The sequence below is a fragment of the Pinus tabuliformis genome, chromosome 2_2 (genome assembly GCF_031772625.1).
Source record: "Pinus tabuliformis cultivar Carrire ecotype Pingquan chromosome 2_2, CPIR1, whole genome shotgun sequence".
Lineage (NCBI taxonomy): Eukaryota > Viridiplantae > Streptophyta > Pinopsida > Pinales > Pinaceae > Pinus > Pinus tabuliformis.
The window spans coordinates 1,290,577,471-1,290,594,592 of record NC_142300.1 but is presented as its reverse complement, the minus strand read 5'-3'; the positions used below and the strand labels follow the sequence as shown (position 1 = coordinate 1,290,594,592).

Here is a 17,122-nt window from a genome sequence, read left to right as displayed (position 1 = left end):
TGGATACTTTTCTTGTATTCAGATAGTCTTCTTATTCTGTTAAAATACAACTAACCCTTTCCTCTTCCTTATTTTAGGTAAGTTATCTAGTGGATACTTTTCTTATATTCAGATAGTCTTCTTATTCTGTTAAAATACAACTAACCCTTTCCCTCTCACTAGGGCTTCCTTCAGCGGTTGTTGGTTTCCAACACACTGTCACAAGTATATAATGTGTTAACTTGTTAGAGTTTTAGTTTTGTGCAAAGGGTAAATTACTTCGGCGCTATAGGGTATAGTTGATACTAATTCGTCTTGTTTATAATTTACAGGTGAGAGGTCCTGCCTTGGTCTTAACTCCTCCCCTTAGCAATCATTTTTTCTTCGGTTGGAACCACATGATTTACATATGTCTCCTCTGCCCCAGGTTATTGGAACCTTGACCTTCCTTTGTTTCACAAGAGTTAAATTAATGGGTTTCTTGCTAGAGATTCAATTATCGCTCTATTGTGTTTTTAGAGATAATAAGCATGAACTATGACATTTTTCCTTAAATGGGTTATGTATAATCTTATTGTTGGTCTTTTATGTTAAGCTCCTCTAAGTTTTCCCAACTGCTGCCTACAAATTTTTTTTATTTTTTTTTTTCTGAATTTGTCTACTCCTATATTGATAAAAAAATATTTTTACATAGAGGCAGCAGCCTCGAGAGGTCTAGCCTAGAGAGGCGGCATACTCACAATACATAGCTGAACACTGACCAAAAAGACTTGTTGTTGACTGACGAGAAGAGCTTTTAGGACCACGACCATGACTATGGCATAGAAACAAAATACACCATTGTCAAAACTGTAGACTGACTAGAGGTAATTCAAGGACCAAAAAAGATTAGTTGGGCCCATACAAATAAACAGGGAAGCACTACCCAGTTCAAAACTGTAATTTGATCCATTAAGCAGCTGTAACCGTAACATTGAGCAACAGAGAAACAAAAACCAAAGAACGCAGACCTGTTTAAGCTTCATGAGTGGTGGAAGGCGACTCTTCAACGATACGACACCCATAATTGTAGGGATCATCATCCTCAGAGGGATGGCCCTCTTTGCCTGAAGAACCGCCAGGATGATGACCCTCTTTGCCAGAAGAACCGCCACCAGTAGGGACACCCGGACCAGCTTGAGTTTGCATGTCCTGGGTAGCAGTTCCACCAGGGTCCTTATTCTGAATATTCTGCTTGTTGTAAAACTGAGAAGTGCCAGGCAAATCTTCCGCCCTCATCTCCATAGTCACTTCTGGAGTTGCGGCCACCAGACCAGCAGTACCCTCGCGAAGCTCAATGGTGACTGAAGCTGTGAAGGAGTGATTACTGAGAGTACAGGGGAATTGAAAACGAGCAGTGTGCGAGTGATAATTGTGAGAGCTCGTCATTGAGATATGCTGCCCTTGACCTCGTCCACGACTGCTCCTGGTAACTGGATAGCAATCAGAGTAGAAGCCCGAGGAGTAAGACGAGGAGTCCGAGGTAAAGGAGGAGGGCTGGCGGATAACTCGCCCACAGGAGCTTCCCTTCTTGCTGCCCATTCTTTGGCGCAATTTAGGCATGTTGAAAAGAGTAGGAGGAGTTGAACAGGCAGCAAAACTATGAAGGCGGGGGGAGATTGAAAGGAGCCTGGCTTCAGCACGCAAAGGAGCACTGAGAATGACAAAGGACGTGCGACACTTGAAATTGCAGGAAGGACTACGTAAAACATGAAATCCAGGCAACGAATCAACCCCACATTCCTGAACACAACGATTCCCTGGTCTGGGCCGAGAGCAAGGCTCTGCGACAACGAGGGAGCAATACACTCACAGGGGAGGAGCATTATGGAATTGGAGGGGTGCCATGACAGAAGAACAAGGAGGCTGGTATGGAAGGACGAGTTGCATTAACACAACATTGAAGGTGTTTGCAGAGAACATAAAGGCTAGAAACACGTGAGGCCAAATGGCAGTGGTGATAAGCCACGGGCCAACCCACCAAGCCGCCCTCATACAGAGCTTAGTACTACACACATGCATCTGGGAAACTGCTGCCTACAATTACGGAAGTGAACTGCAGTTAATTAATTTCTTGTTGGGAGCTTCTGAAGTGGTCCATTACACCATCTGGAGTTCTCTACCATGATCTGTGGAACAACTGACACATAGCCAACAGAAGCTTGATGGAAGCTTGGCTATATATATTTCTGTTTGGTCCCCAATCTTGTATCTCAATCCCCTTCAGTTTTACACCATCAAGTTGAGAGATCAGAGCTTGGAAGTGCCTTCAGATTTTTAGAATTCAGTTATTAAAGAGATCGCAGGGTTTAGCTTCGTATGTGGAGGTTTACCGCCAATTTAGTAAAAGTTTCCCTAATTAGATACCCACTTCAATCGCATTAACGTTTTTGTAAAGCTATTCCAGATCGGGCTTCTTATTAGTAAATTCATTAATCTCTGTTTTCGAGAGAGGGTATTTCAAGATAAGAGAACAACGACGCTTCTGAGAAAGTGCCGACGCATACAGGAATTGGTCACATTTCAGTCAAGATATTTTTCTATCGTTTGAGGCTGAGAGGAAACTGATGGCTTGGGCTCTCTTCTTGTCAGTAGTTTAACCAGATTTCAAAACAATTTGAAAGCAAAGCTACTACCGGTTTTGATCAAGCCAACACATAAGAAAATAAGAAGGGAAGGGACTGCTACGCTTAAGGCATCAGAGTGTGTTTAACATCAATGGTTGGAGGTATTTTTCTTGGGCATAAAAATTTATTCCGCATTAAAGTTTAGATTTAACATTGTTACAATTCTTTACGATAAGTAATTATTCCGCATAAAGAATCGTTATTTGCTAACATTTGGTATCAGAGCCCAGTTTTATCTCTGCCTTGGTGTGTGTAAATTTGTAACTGTGCTCATATTTAATTTGTGTAAAGCAGTGTTTTAATTTTAATTTTATTTATCTTGTGAGGAATTATTACTGTCGTTTACAGTAATGCTGACATTTATGGCAGTTTTTACAAGAAACAGTTATATGGAGTTTATTTAAAATGTCATTTTGACTTATTCCTTTCACGAAACATTATTTTTACTCTGGTTAAGATTTGTTTATAATCTTATAAGTGAATTTTAAGTGCTTCATGTGAGTGTTTCTGTTTTCCATATTTTTTAATTGCTTCATATTAAACTGTGTATACGCCATTTCACGTAGCATGAAATGTGAAGCACTATGTATAGTTTTGTTTATGCAATTTATGTAAGAAATAATGTTTAGTGATCCATATAATTTTAATTAATTAGAGAATAGCCACAACATCTCTAATTAAATAAAATTATATATTATGATTGGTTAGGATCACATAAAGATTATTTAGACATTAAATTGTAATTAATTATACTAAATATAATAAATTTTATCCCATAGGAATTTTTATTATATTTATGTAATTAATTAGGATAAAATATTCATAACTTACCCACAGGAATTATGAATCAATAGTTTTATCATAAAGTTCAAAACTAAGATAGAATTTATATCAAATTATAATCATAATATACTCTTAAAATTATGAATTAAGTGAATATTTTGATAGATTATATCATAAAGAATAATTGAATCTGATTGAATTGGAAATTTAGCCCACAGGCAATTTTTATGTCATTAGATTCAATTTTAAGCATGATTTACATTGGTAAAACATGAAATTTTATTTAGGCCTCAATTTTTAACTTAAGCATGTGATCTTTAATTTTATGCAGTTGTACAACCTGCAAATTTCTCTGAAATTCATTGTGATATCCCTGAACTTAAGGGAGATAACTATAAGGTCTCGAAGGAAAGGATTCTCCTTCATTTGGGGTGGATGGACATAGACTATGCTATTAGGAAAGATGAACCATCGGCACTCACTAATACCAGCACTGCAGTGGACATCACGCTTTATGAGCGATGGGAGAGATCTAATCGCCTAAGCATGATGTTCATTAAGACTAAAATTTCAGCTGGTATTCATGGTTCCGTTGATCGGCATGAAAATGTCTGAGACTTGATAAAGGCCATTGATGATCAATTCGTCACTTCAGAAAAGGCACTAGCAAGCACCCTATTCATGAAGTTCTCATCCCTAAGGCTCACCAGTGTGAAAGGTGTGCACGAGCACATCATGCAGATGAGGGAAACTGTGGCTCAATTGAAGAGACTTGAGGTTGAAATATCGGAGTCCTTCCTGGTGCACTACATCCTGAAAACCCTTCCGCACCAATACAGACTTTTCAAAATCTCATACAACACACATAAGGATAAATGGTCAATTAATGAACTCATGACCATGTGTGTTCAAGAGGAAGAGACACTGGTGATGGAACTAGGAGAAAGTGCAACGCTGGCAACTTGTGGAAAGGGAAAATCTCAAGCCAATCGGAAAGGGAAAGGTAAAGTACCTCCCCAAGCCGATATCAAGAAGGATTCCAAGTGTTTCTTCTGTAAAAAGAAGGGACACATGAAGAAAGAATGCGCCAAATTTCAGAAATGGCTTGCGAACAAAGGTAATGCAATCTCGTTTGTTTGTTATGAATCTAATATGGTTAATGTTAATATTAACACATGGTGGATTGATTTTGGATCAAAAATTCACATTTTGAATTCCTTGCAGGGTTTTCAAAACCTAAGGAAGCCAGTGGGAAGTGAGCAAAGCATCTTATCAGGAAACAAGATAGACTCGCATGTGGAAGCTATAGGAACATATTATTTAACTTTAAGTAGTGGTTTTTTTTTAGAATTAGAAAAGACCTTTTATGTTCCAAGTTTTTCTAGAAACTTGATTTCAGTCTCAAGGCTTGTACCTTTTGGATATTCCTTTAAATTTTCAGAAAAATCCTTTAGTCTATTTTATAAATCTGATTATGTTGGGAATGGTATTTTGTCTAATGGTCTTTACTGCATTAATTTACAAAACAATGTCACTTATGATTCAATGCATGTTCACACTGGCACTAAAAGATGCGTTATTAATGAAGATTCCTCTAAATTATGGCACCGGAGACTAGGTCATATCTCCATAGAAAGAATTAAAAGATTGGTAAATGAAGGGGTACTTAATACTCTGGATTTTACTGATTTTGAGACTTGTGTGAACTGCATAAAGGGAAAGCAAACCAACAAGTCAAAGAAAGGTGCCAATAGGAGTTCGGACATATTATAGATCATACATACTGATATATGTAGTCTAGACATGGAATCACATGGTCAGAGATACTTCATCTCCTTTATAGATGATTACTCACGATATATCTATCTCTACATACTTCATAAAAAGAGTGAAGCATTAGATGCCTTTAAGATCTTCAAGGCTGAATTAGAGAAACAATGCGGCAAACAATTAAGATTGTGAGATCAGATAGAGGTGGAGAATATTATGGTAGATACACAGAAGATGGACAAGCACCTGGGCCATTCGCTAAATTTCTTCAAGAGCATGGGATTGTTGCCCAATACACCATGCCTGGTTCACCTGACCAGAATGGTGTAGCAGAAAGAAGAAATCGAACATTATTGGACATGGTGTGGAGTATGCTTAGTAGCTCCAATATTCCTAAATCCTTGTGGACTAAAGCACTTAAGATGGCAGTGTATATATTAAACCGAGTTCCAACCAAGGTTGTTCCTAAAACGCCATTTGAATTATGGAAAGGTTGGAAATCGAGTTTGCGACATATGCACGTTTGGGGATGCCCGTCTGAAGTGAGAATTTATAATCCACAAGAGAAGAAGCTGGACCTAAGGACCATTAGTGGGTATTTCATTGGTTATGCTGAAAGGTCTAAAGGTTACAGATTTTATTGTCCATCTCACAGCACTAGGATTGTGGAATCAAGAAATGCAAAGTTTCTTGAAAATGACTTGATCAGTGGGAGCAATCAAACCAGAAACATAGTTTCTGAGAAGGATCATTCTGAATCTCAACCTTCCACCTCAAGTGATAGATTGGTTATTGTTCATAGCACCCCTCAAGTACAAACTGGTGTTGAACAACCAATTTTTGAAGTTCCACAAGCTGCTGACGACATTCCAGTAGATCAGGTAGTTCAAGAGTTGCCAAGAACTTTTGAACAACAAATTGAACCACATACTTCTCACGAAGATGATGGTACAACATTAAGAAGATCTACTAGACCAAAGAGATCAGCAATTCCTGATGATTATGTTGTGTATCTGCAAGAATCTGACTACAACATTGGAGTTGAAAATAATCTTGAGTCCTTTTCACAAGCTATGAGTTGCAAAGAATCAGAATTATGGTACAATGCCATGAGGGAAGAGATGAATTCCATAAAGAGTAACGAAGTCTGGGATCTTGTTGAGTTTCCTAATGGTGCAAAAGCCATTGGATATAAATGGGTCTTTAAGACAAAGAAAGACTCAGTGGGCAACATTGAGAGATACAAGGCAAGACTTGTTGCTAAGGGATTCACTCAGAAAGAAGGAACCGACTACACGAAGACTTTTTCTCCTATATCTAAGAAAGATTCCTTGCACGTTATTATGGCATTAGTAGCCCATTTCGACTTGGAGTTGCAACAAATGGATGTGAAAACGACTTTTCTCAATGGAGATCCAGAGGATGAGATTTACATGAAACAACCTGAAGGATTCCCCTCTAGTGATGGTGAGCAATTGGATTGCAAGCTTAAGAAGTCATTATACGGTTTAAAACAAGCATCCCGCCAATGGTATTTGAAATTCCATAATGTAATTCCTTCTTTCGGTTTTGTAGAAAACATTATGGATCAATGTATATACCTAAAAGTTAGTGGGAGTAAAATTTGTTTTCTTGTTTTATATGTGGATGACATTTTGCTAGCAACCAATTGTTAGGATATTCCGACACATAGGATATAGTTAAGTTCAACTTGGTCTAGTATAGAGTTAGGTTAGAGTTAGGTAAAGTGTGTTTCTTTACCGTTGTACATTTTGTAACTTACAATCCGACGGTCACGATATGTAGTGATCCGACGGTTCACTCTCACCTCGGTATTACCGACACTTGATCCGTGGCTTGACACCCGATTGGTCCATGAGTTCTATTTAAAGCGCATGGAGGGTCATTGTTCGGGTAATCCGTGCATGAGAGAAGCTTATGTAAATTTTCATTCTTTGATTAATAAATTGTCTGTACCCACGTTGGGACAGGCCGTGGACTGTTTCCCTCCTTGCACTCTGAGGGTTTTAACCACGTCAAAAATACTGGTGTATTGATTTGAGATCTGGTTGTGAGCGGTGTCCTTTTGGTATTCTTCTGTGGAACTTACCCTGTAAATTCCTACATGGTATCAGAGCTATTTGAGGGCCGCGTCCGTTGGTGATCCAAATCTGAAGCCGGTAGAACTGCATGCGGCTGTCGTTTCCTAGATCTGCTGTTTCTGACTGCTTTCGGGTCGAGAGGACTGCTCTGTTGCATTCGGAGCATCTGTTTCAGTGAGGAACCCCTTTCGTTTCACGCGAAAAGGTTTCCGGTAGCCCTAGCTGCGTCATTTTTCAGATCGGGAGGTATAAAGTGTTTTTTTTTGCAGTTTACTGTCATTTTCTCTCTGCTTATTTCGGTTTCGGTTTATTTAGCCTTTTTTTTTCCCGGATCTATACCTTTCATTTCTGCGTATGCTCTTTGCCCTGCGACTCTGTGCGATCTGGGCAAATCAGAAACAGAAAGAAAGGATTTTTCTCATGCGTATGCTCTTTTCCCTGCACCTTAGTGTGATCTCGGAAAATCAGAAACATTGAGGAAAATATTTAGTTTTTCGGCTAAAAGCTAACTTTGAGATTTTTTTTAAAATTTCTAGTTTTTTGGCTAAAGCTAACTTCGAGCCGTAAGGTTCGTTTTTCTTTGGATATTCGTGTTGGTTTTTGTGTTTTGTGTTTTGTAGGGGAAAAGAGTCTTCCCAAGGCAAGCACGCAAATCGAGGCCCCCCCCCCCCCCCCCCCTCTCTCTCTCTCTCTCTCTCTCTCTCTCTCTCTCTCTCTCTCAAATCTTTTGTATAGATCAATTGGTTCAAAGACCTTTTAAGAGAGTAGAGGTCTTGGGTTCAAGTCTCCATTTTGTGGGGGCGGATTTTTTCATTCCCGCACATTCGCGCACTTTGCCGGCAACGTCAACAATTTTTTTCAAAAAGCCATAACTTCTTCATCCGGAAGCCTTTTTCAGAGCCGTTTTTTTTAAAACCGCCTATTTTTTCGAGATCTATCCATTGGACCACTCACTTTCAGCATCTTCAGCTTCAGTTGTTTTTCAAAAATGGAAAGTCCATGCCAAGTCATTCTTGACAGCACTAACTACTTCCAATGGGTCGCCTACATGGGAGATTTACTTAGAAGTAAAGGTCTCTTCAGAATAGCCACAGACCAAGAGAAGAAACCCAAAGATGAAGACAAGGCCGAAAAATGGGAAAATCGACAAGATCAAGCACGTGGCTTGATCGGAATGTCTGTTTCTCCTGATCTTAGATTCCACATTGCAGAAATTGAAACTCCTCATGAAGCATTAGAAAAACTTGCTAAAGTTTTTGGGATTAAAAATGAAATTAGATCCCATCAACTTGAAAATGAGCTGCTTACTTTGGATCCTAATAATTTTTCTTGCATTGAAGATTTCTTGTCAAAATTCAAGAACCTTAGATATCTCTTGGAAGGTGTTAAAGTTAAGAAAGATGATGGTAACCTTATTTATTCCATCCTCACTAAGTTAGGGCCAGCCTACTCTGTATTTGTTTCCACTTTCCATTCTACCAGGGAAGCTTTCATTTGTCAAGGCAAAGACTACAAGCCCCCTTCCTTTGACTCCTTTTGTGATTCCTTAATAAGAGAACAAGAAAAACTCTTACACCTTGGTCTTCTTAATATTGGAAACTCTTCCACAAAAGCGTTAGCCGCCCAGCAGTATCCAAATTCAAAGAATCCTAAGAAGTCTTATCCTCAAAGGAATGGTCCTAAACCAACTCAGCCTCAAGATGAAAGATCATTTCAGCAATATGATAAGCCCAATAAAAACAAATGGAAGAAGACTGAAAGACATTGTAACTTTTGTAATCGAGATGGCCACTTAGAATCTAAATGCTTTAAGAAGATGGAAGCCTTGGAAGCCGCAATGAAGAAACATAACATCCATCTGGAGCCTACTTCAACTTCAACTTCCGGAACGGCATTTTCTGCATGTCATCGTCAATCATCTCAGTCTAGTTATGCATTAAATGTATCTTCTTCTTCTTCTCATTCTCATGAGTGGCTCATTGATTCTGGAGCCTCTTGTCACATGGCCAAAAACCAAGCCATGTTTTCTTCTTTAAATGATTGTAACACCAAAAATATATATGTTGGTGATGATAGATCTCTTAATGTTGTAGGGACTGGAACTGTTCATCTAGACAATGGTCAGTTCAATGATGTATTATGTGTTCCAAACTTATCCTGCAACCTTCTATCTGTCTATCAGATAACTCATTCAGGTGAAGGTAAAATCGTTGAATTTTCACCTCATGATGTTGTAATCAAGGATCTAAAAGATCCTAAACAGATTCTAGCTACTGGTCTTGCTGATGATTCCAAAAGGTTGTATAAGTTTCACAACTTTGGGTCATCCCATCTTCCCTCAGTATTTGTTGCTCATAATGATGAAGTGAGCAAACTTTGGCATGAGCGGTATGGTCACTTAAACTATCGCTCCCTTCAGCATCTCTGTAAAGAAAACATGGTGACAGGTCTTCCTATGGTATCTTGCAAAGATGGTGTTTGTTCCGGATGTGTACTCGGAAAACATCATCGGGACAGTTTTGACAAACGTGCCTCTTGGCACGCCTCAGCCCCTTTACAGCTTGTGCACAGTGATTTATGTGGTCCTCTTCCTGTTGCTTCATTCTCTGGCTGCAAGTACTTCTTAACTTTCATTGATGATTTCTCTAGACGCACTTGGGTATACTTCTTAAAACTCAAGAGCGAAGTATTTACCACCTTTTTGGCCTTCAAAGCATTCGTTGAAAAACAATCTGGACATCAAATTCTTAAGCTAAGAACTGATAATGGTGGAGAATATGTTAAAAATGCATTCATCACCTTTTGCACCGAAAATGGCATTCAAATGCAACATACTGTTCCATACACTCCACAACAAAATGGTGTAGCTGAAAGGAAAAATCGCACTTTAAAGGAAATGGCTAATTGTATGCTGCAATCTAAAGGACTCAGTCTTAGTTTTTGGGCCGAAGCAATTAATTGTGCAAATTATATAATCAATCGCACTCCTACTAAGGTTCTAGAGAATATCACTCCAGAAGAAGCTTGGAGTTCCATTAAACCAGATGTAAGTCACTTTCGTGTGTTTGGAAGTGAAGCATGGGCCCATATTCCAGATGAAAAGCATAAAGCCTTAGAACCTAAGAGTGAGAAATGTACTTTTGTTGGATATTCTGAAGATGTAAAAGGCTATAGACTTATTCCATTTAAGTCCAAAAATGTTATCATTAGAAGAGATGTAAAATTTGATGAAAATAAATCGGCCTGCGAGCCTAGTCCGGCGGATGTGCCACCTCTTCCCATCTCTTCTATCTTTGAGAACATTTCTTCTTCTGATGATGAAAGCGAGGATGATAATCCTTCCCCACCTTCTCAGGATCCTCAACTTCCAAGATGGGTCCGTGCTACTCGGGATGCAGCAGGTGATCTTGCCGGTGATCCTACAGATCAGCGACGTACACGTTCTCAGTTTGAAAGAGCCTCTTCTTTACTGGCTCAAGCTCCAGTGAATCATGATCCTGACACTTTTGCAGAAGCTTCAGGCCATCCACATTGGGAAACAGCTATGAATGAAGAATATCATTCATTGATGACAAATGATACATGGGATCTTGTTCCTCTACCAAAGGGACGCAAACTTGTTAGATGCAAATGGGTTTACAGAACCAAGTATGGACCAGATGGGAAAGTTAACAAACATAAAGCTCGTCTAGTTGCTAAGGGCTTTTCACAGGTTGAAGGCATTGACTACACTGAAACCTTCTCTCCAGTTGCCAAAATGAACTCTATCCGCCTTGTTCTTTCCCTTGCTGCCTCTTTAAAATGGGAAGTACATCAAATGGATGTTAAATCTGCCTTCTTGCATGGGGACTTGCAGGAAGAAATCTATATGGAACAACCCATTGGCTTCATACAAACAGACTCCAGCCTCGTTTGTCGCCTTAAGAAATCCCTTTATGGCCTCAAGCAAGCTCCTCGAGCTTGGTATGCCAAAATGGATAGCTTTCTTTTAGAATCTGGCTTTTCTAGGTGTCATTCTGACAATACTGTCTACACCAAGAAAGTGGGCAACTCTCTCATCATCCTTGTTCTTTATGTTGATGATCTTATTCTTACTGGTAGTGATCCCAACCTTATAAACCATGTGAAGTCCAGCCTTAAAAAGAAATTTGAAATGACAGACTTAGGACACTTACACTATTTTCTCGGTCTTCAAGTCTTGCAATCCCAAGAGGGTATTTTCCTTTCCCAGTCCAAGTATGCTTGTGATATTCTTCGTCATTTTCACATGGAAGACTGTAAGCCAGCCACTTCTCCCTTTCAGTCTGGAGTCAAACTTTCAGTCTCTTGTACTTCTCCTGAAGTTGATGCTACCTTATACCGTCAACTTGTCGGAAAACTCTTGTATTTAACCCATACTCGTCCTGATCTTTCCTTTGCTGTTGGCCTTGTTGCTCGTTTTATGCAAAACCCCCGTGAAAGTCATTGGAAAGCAGCTAAAAGAATACTTCGTTATGTTCGAGGTACAGTACAGTTTGGGATTCATTACAGTGCCAAAGCAGCTCCTCTGTTAGTTGGTTTCACTGATTCTGATTGGGCTGGTGACCTTGATGATCGGAAGTCTACTGCCGGTTATGTCTTCACTCTTGGTTCAGGACCTATTACATGGGCTTGTAAGAAACAGGCTGCCATTTCTCTTTCATCAGCAGAAGCAGAGTATCGTGGTGCCGTGGAAGCTAGTAAGGAAGCCTTGTGGCTTCGTCAGATCCTATCAGAGTTTGGCTTTGAGCAGCAGCATCCAACCACACTTTGGTGTGATAATCAAAGTGCCATTCAGCTATGCAAAGATCCAGTCCAGCATCAGCGCAGCAAACACATTGAACTACACATGCACTTCATCAGAAAGCTCATTCATGACCATGTTCTTGAAGTGCAATATTGTCCAACAGATGATCAGGTTGCAGACATCTTCACAAAGGCTCTCACAGAGGCGAAGTTCACTAAACTTCGATATATGCTTGGAGTTCAGGAAGTTGTCACTAAGGGGGGATAGGCTCTAGTGCCTCCTTCCTTCTCCTATTGTGTCATATTTGTAAATCCTTCAATCCTATCCCAAGTTGTTCTTAAGGGGGGATGTTAGGATATTCCGACACATAGGATATAGTTAAGTTCAACTTGGTCTAGTATAGAGTTAGGTTAGAGTTAGGTAAAGTGTGTTTCTTTACCGTTGTACATTTTGTAACTTACAATCCGACGGTCACGATATGTAGTGATCCGACGGTTCACTCTCACCTCGGTATTACCGACACTTGATCCGTGGCTTGACACCCGATTGGTCCATGAGTTCTATTTAAAGCGCATGGAGGGTCATTGTTCGGGTAATCCGTGCATGAGAGAAGCTTATGTAAATTTTCATTCTTTGATTAATAAATTGTCTGTACCCACGTTGGGACAGGCCGTGGACTGTTTCCCTCCTTGCACTCTGAGGGTTTTAACCACGTCAAAAATACTGGTGTATTGATTTGAGATCTGGTTGTGAGCGGTGTCCTTTTGGTATTCTTCTGTGGAACTTACCCTGTAAATTCCTACACCAATGATAAGGGTTTGCTACATGAGGTGAAACAATTCTTCTCTAAAAATTTTGATATGAAGGATATGGGTGAGGCATCTTATGTCATTGGCATTAAGATCCATAGAGACAGATTTCAAGGCATCTTGGGTCTGTCACAGGAAACCTATATTAATAAAATTTTAGAGAGATTTCGGATGAAGGATTGTTCACCAAATGTAGCTTCTACTATGAAGGGTGATAGGTTCAATTTGAACCAATGCCCGAAGAACGACTTTGAAAGGGAACAAATGAATAACATTCCATATGCTTCTGTTGTCGGAAGCCTAATGTATGCTCAGGTCTGCACAAGACCTGACATTTCATTTGTTGTGGGAATGTTGGGACGATATCAAAGTGATCTAGGTTTAGACCACTGGAGAGCTACAAAGAAAGTAATGAGGTACCTTCAAGGAACCAAAGACTACATGCTTATGTATAGACGGACGGAAAACTTGGAAGTAATTGGCTACTGAGATTCTGACTTTGTTGGATGTGTTGACTCATGCAAATCAACATCAGGATACATTTTTATGATGGCCGGTGGAGCTGTATCATGGAGGAGTGCCAAGCAGACCTTGATTGCCACTTCCACTATGGAAGCCGAGTTCATCTCTTGTTTTGAGGCTACTTTACATGGTGTATGGCTTAAGAGTTTCATTTTTGGGCTTAGAATTATGGATTCTATCTCTAGGCCATTGAGAATATATTGCGACAATTGAGTTGTTGTTTTTATGGCTAAAAACAACAAAAGTGGGAGTCGAAATAAACACATTGACATTAAGTATTTAGCTATAAGGGAATGTGTTAAAGAAAAAAAAGTGGTCATTGAGGATGTTAGCACTGAGTTGATGATCGTTGATCCTTTGACTAAGGGCATGCCACCGTTTAAATTCAAGGATCATGTAATGAATAGGGGACTTGGTTCCATTATGTAGTTTTTCATTGTATGGACAATGTTATTTTAATGAAATTCTTAATTATTGTGATGTTTTTCTCATATTTATGTGCACCTTAATTTGATTTGAGAAAATTCCTCTGTGTAGGACCAGGAATAAACATAAGGTTTATTCATTAAAAAATTGTTGCCACATAAATTATAATAAGAATAAATACATAGTAATACATGGAAGATAATACTCGTCATTAGAGGACTTATCGCCATGATTCATGTATCTATTACTTAATACAGATTATCAATGGGTTTTAAAATGAGACATTAAGATTGGAAGTATGGACCAAGTGGGAGAATGTTAAGCTCCTTTAAGTTTTCCCAACTACTACCTACAATTATGGAAGTGAACTGTAGTCATTTCCTTAATTTCTGAAACCAACTGCAATAATTTCCTTAAATTACGAAAATCAACTGCAGTTAATTAATTTCTTGTTGGGAGCTTCTAAAGTGGTCCATTACACCACCTGGAATTCTCTACCATGATCTGTGGAACACCTGACACATAGCCAATAGAAGCTTGATGGAAGCTTGGCCATATATATTTCTGTTTGGTCCCCAAGCTTGTATCTCAATCCCCTTCAGTTTTACACCATCAAGTTGAGAGAGCAGAGCTTGGAAGTGCCTTCAGATTTTTAGAATTCAGTTATTAAAGAGATCGCAGAGTTCAACTTCGTATGTGGAGGTTTACCACCAGTTTAGTAAAAGTTGCCCTAATTAGATACCCACTTCAATCGCATTAACGTTTTTGTAAAGCTATTGTAGATAGTTAGAAATAATTAATTCCTACTTGTCTATGGTTGTAATTCTCCATTTGAGGAGTTTGTTCCTACATAATAGGAATTTAGTTTCTCCTAGTTTAGTGTGTGGTTGAGAGAATCTCTCAACCACACTACTGTACGTCTAAGATAGCATTCCTATCTTGAGACTATTGATTGTATAAATATGTGTGTAATTTCCTCATTCAAATTAATAGAATATATTATTGAGTGTCTGTAATTTTATCTTGGTATCAGAGCCCGTGAGGGCTTGGCCCACCCTGGGCTTGGCCCATCCTGGGCTGAGGAAATAAAAGAGTATTTGTTTTTAGTGTTTAGTTTGTCCATCATCAAGAGACTCTAGATTTGGATTAGGGCGGATCTCTGATTTCTGCATTTGTGAAGCCTTTCGGTGGCAGAGTTTGGGAGGCCGAGCAGACGGGCAAGCTACGAGCCAAGTGGTGGCACAAGGAGAACCGTGGTGCAACAGAGTTTGCGTGTTCTCTGGTGGATAATGGTTGCCAAACTGCACATGAATCTGCGTGGCTGCGTGGAGCCTGGAGGTGGAGATCGGATGGTGTGTGTTACTGTTCGCATGAAGATGTTCGCATGAAGGTGTCGGATTTGCCTGGGAGCCGGATCTGAGTCTGAAATTGCATTGTAGCAGCGGTGATAGAGTGCTGAGAAACGTTGTGTCGGTCAGTTGAAACGACGGGTTGTGCGAAGTGAATGTTGCTGGCAAACGAGGGATCTGCTATGTGGAGAAGACTGCGAGAAGAGAGGATGTGTTGCGGTATTGGATACTGCAAAGAAGAGCACTATTGAAACGATCTATCTGGTCCAAGGTTGGCTCTTGACTGCCACATTGGAAGTTTTGAATAGAGTTCGTATGCATAAGATGGGTGAGATGGAACTGTTGTGAGCGTGGCCAGCCACTGTTACTGCTGCCAGAGGAGATCCTCCTTCGCAGTTTCGCAGGTCGGTATTTCAACCCGACGTGAAGCGTGGCTGCCATGGTGTAGTAGTAGATCTGCAAAAAAGAAGATCCTGAAGAATTTGTACTCGGTAGGTCGGAGGCTGGGTCAGGGCCAGTTCAGGACAACATACCTGTTCATCGAGAAATCCACGAGAAAAGAGTACGCTTGCAAATCGCTTGCCAAGTGGAAGCTGACAGCTGAGGATCAAGACGTGGAAGAGGCCCGATGGGAGATTCAGATAATGCACCACCTGGCCAGGCATCCAACGTGGTGACCATCAAGGGGCCTACGAGGACATAACCTCTGTGCATCTCGTCGTGGAGCTCTACGCCAGTGGCGAGCTCTTTGACTGGATTGTCAAGTGGGGCCACTTCAGCGAGCGCAAGGCCACCGATTTGACCAGGATGATCGTCGGCGTCTTCGAGGCCTGTCACTCACTAGGAGTCATGCACCGGGACTTGAAGCTGAGAATTTCTTGTTCTCCAACAAAAGCGAGGATTCCCCCTCAAGAGCATAGATTTTAGGTTGTTCATCTTCCTCAAACCAGGAGAGACATTTAGTGATGTAGTTGGTAGCCTTATTATGTAGCTCTTGAGGTTCTACGCAAACAGTATGGTCCTGAAGCTGATGTGTGGAGTGCTGGAGTCATTCTCTACATTCTATTGAGTCGAGTTCCTCCATTTTGGCTAAAAACCGAACAAGGGATCTTTGAGAAGGTCCTCGAGGGTTAAATTGATTTCTCATTAGAACTATGGCCTGCGATTTCAGAAAGTGCCAAGGACTTAATTAGAAAGATGCTTGTTAGAAATCCTAAGAAGCAAGGATTTTCTAAGCTTGACCGGGAGGTTTTGCCAGGCAACGGGGTTTGGTAATCAATTCTAATGGTTGGCCGCAATGGTGGATCTCAGCATCTAGGAAAAGAACAATCTACACATTGTTGAGTTGTGTTATGGAACTCCGTGCATTTTGTTTTTTGAGGAACATATTTGCTATTGTCAAAATGTATTTTTTTTTTCTTTTAATTCTCTGATGATGTTGCAATATATTGATTCACTGTCATGACAATGAAACTAGTTGTAATTTAAGTGACATTAGTATGACCAACTATTGTCACAATTCTGAGTGTGTGTTGGAACTAGTCATTCCAACACTAAGAAAATTTGCAGGGAATGATGAACACATGACAGTAAAAACGACATCAATTGGAGCTACATCAGAGATTGGAGGATGATCGAGATCGTGTTGCAAATTGTTAGCGAGCATGAGGCAGTATGCTTGAAAACAGTGACTAGCCTTGATACTGTGAGTAAGGGAAGTGGCATTATGTTGCGATGCCAGGAGAATTGGATACTGAAATGCGATGGAGGATTGGACCATGGAGTCCTGGATTACTATTCTTGAAGGGAAAATTGTGTTCTCTTCGTGTGGCTGTGAGTGCCTATGTTCTGGTTTCTTTATCAGTGGACCCCTCACAAATGAGGTAAAGGAGCAGCGACAACGTTTATGGTGGACAACAAAGTAGATGTTTGTTTGAATTAGTGTGGTTTG

General features: G+C 40.1%; 1 pseudogene; it reads left to right on the top strand.

Moving 5' to 3' along the window:
- Positions 1 to 1,728: 1,728 nt before the first annotated feature.
- Positions 1,729 to 16,446, top strand: LOC149198206 (calcium-dependent protein kinase 1-like; annotated as a pseudogene).
- Positions 16,447 to 17,122: the final 676 nt, after the last annotated feature.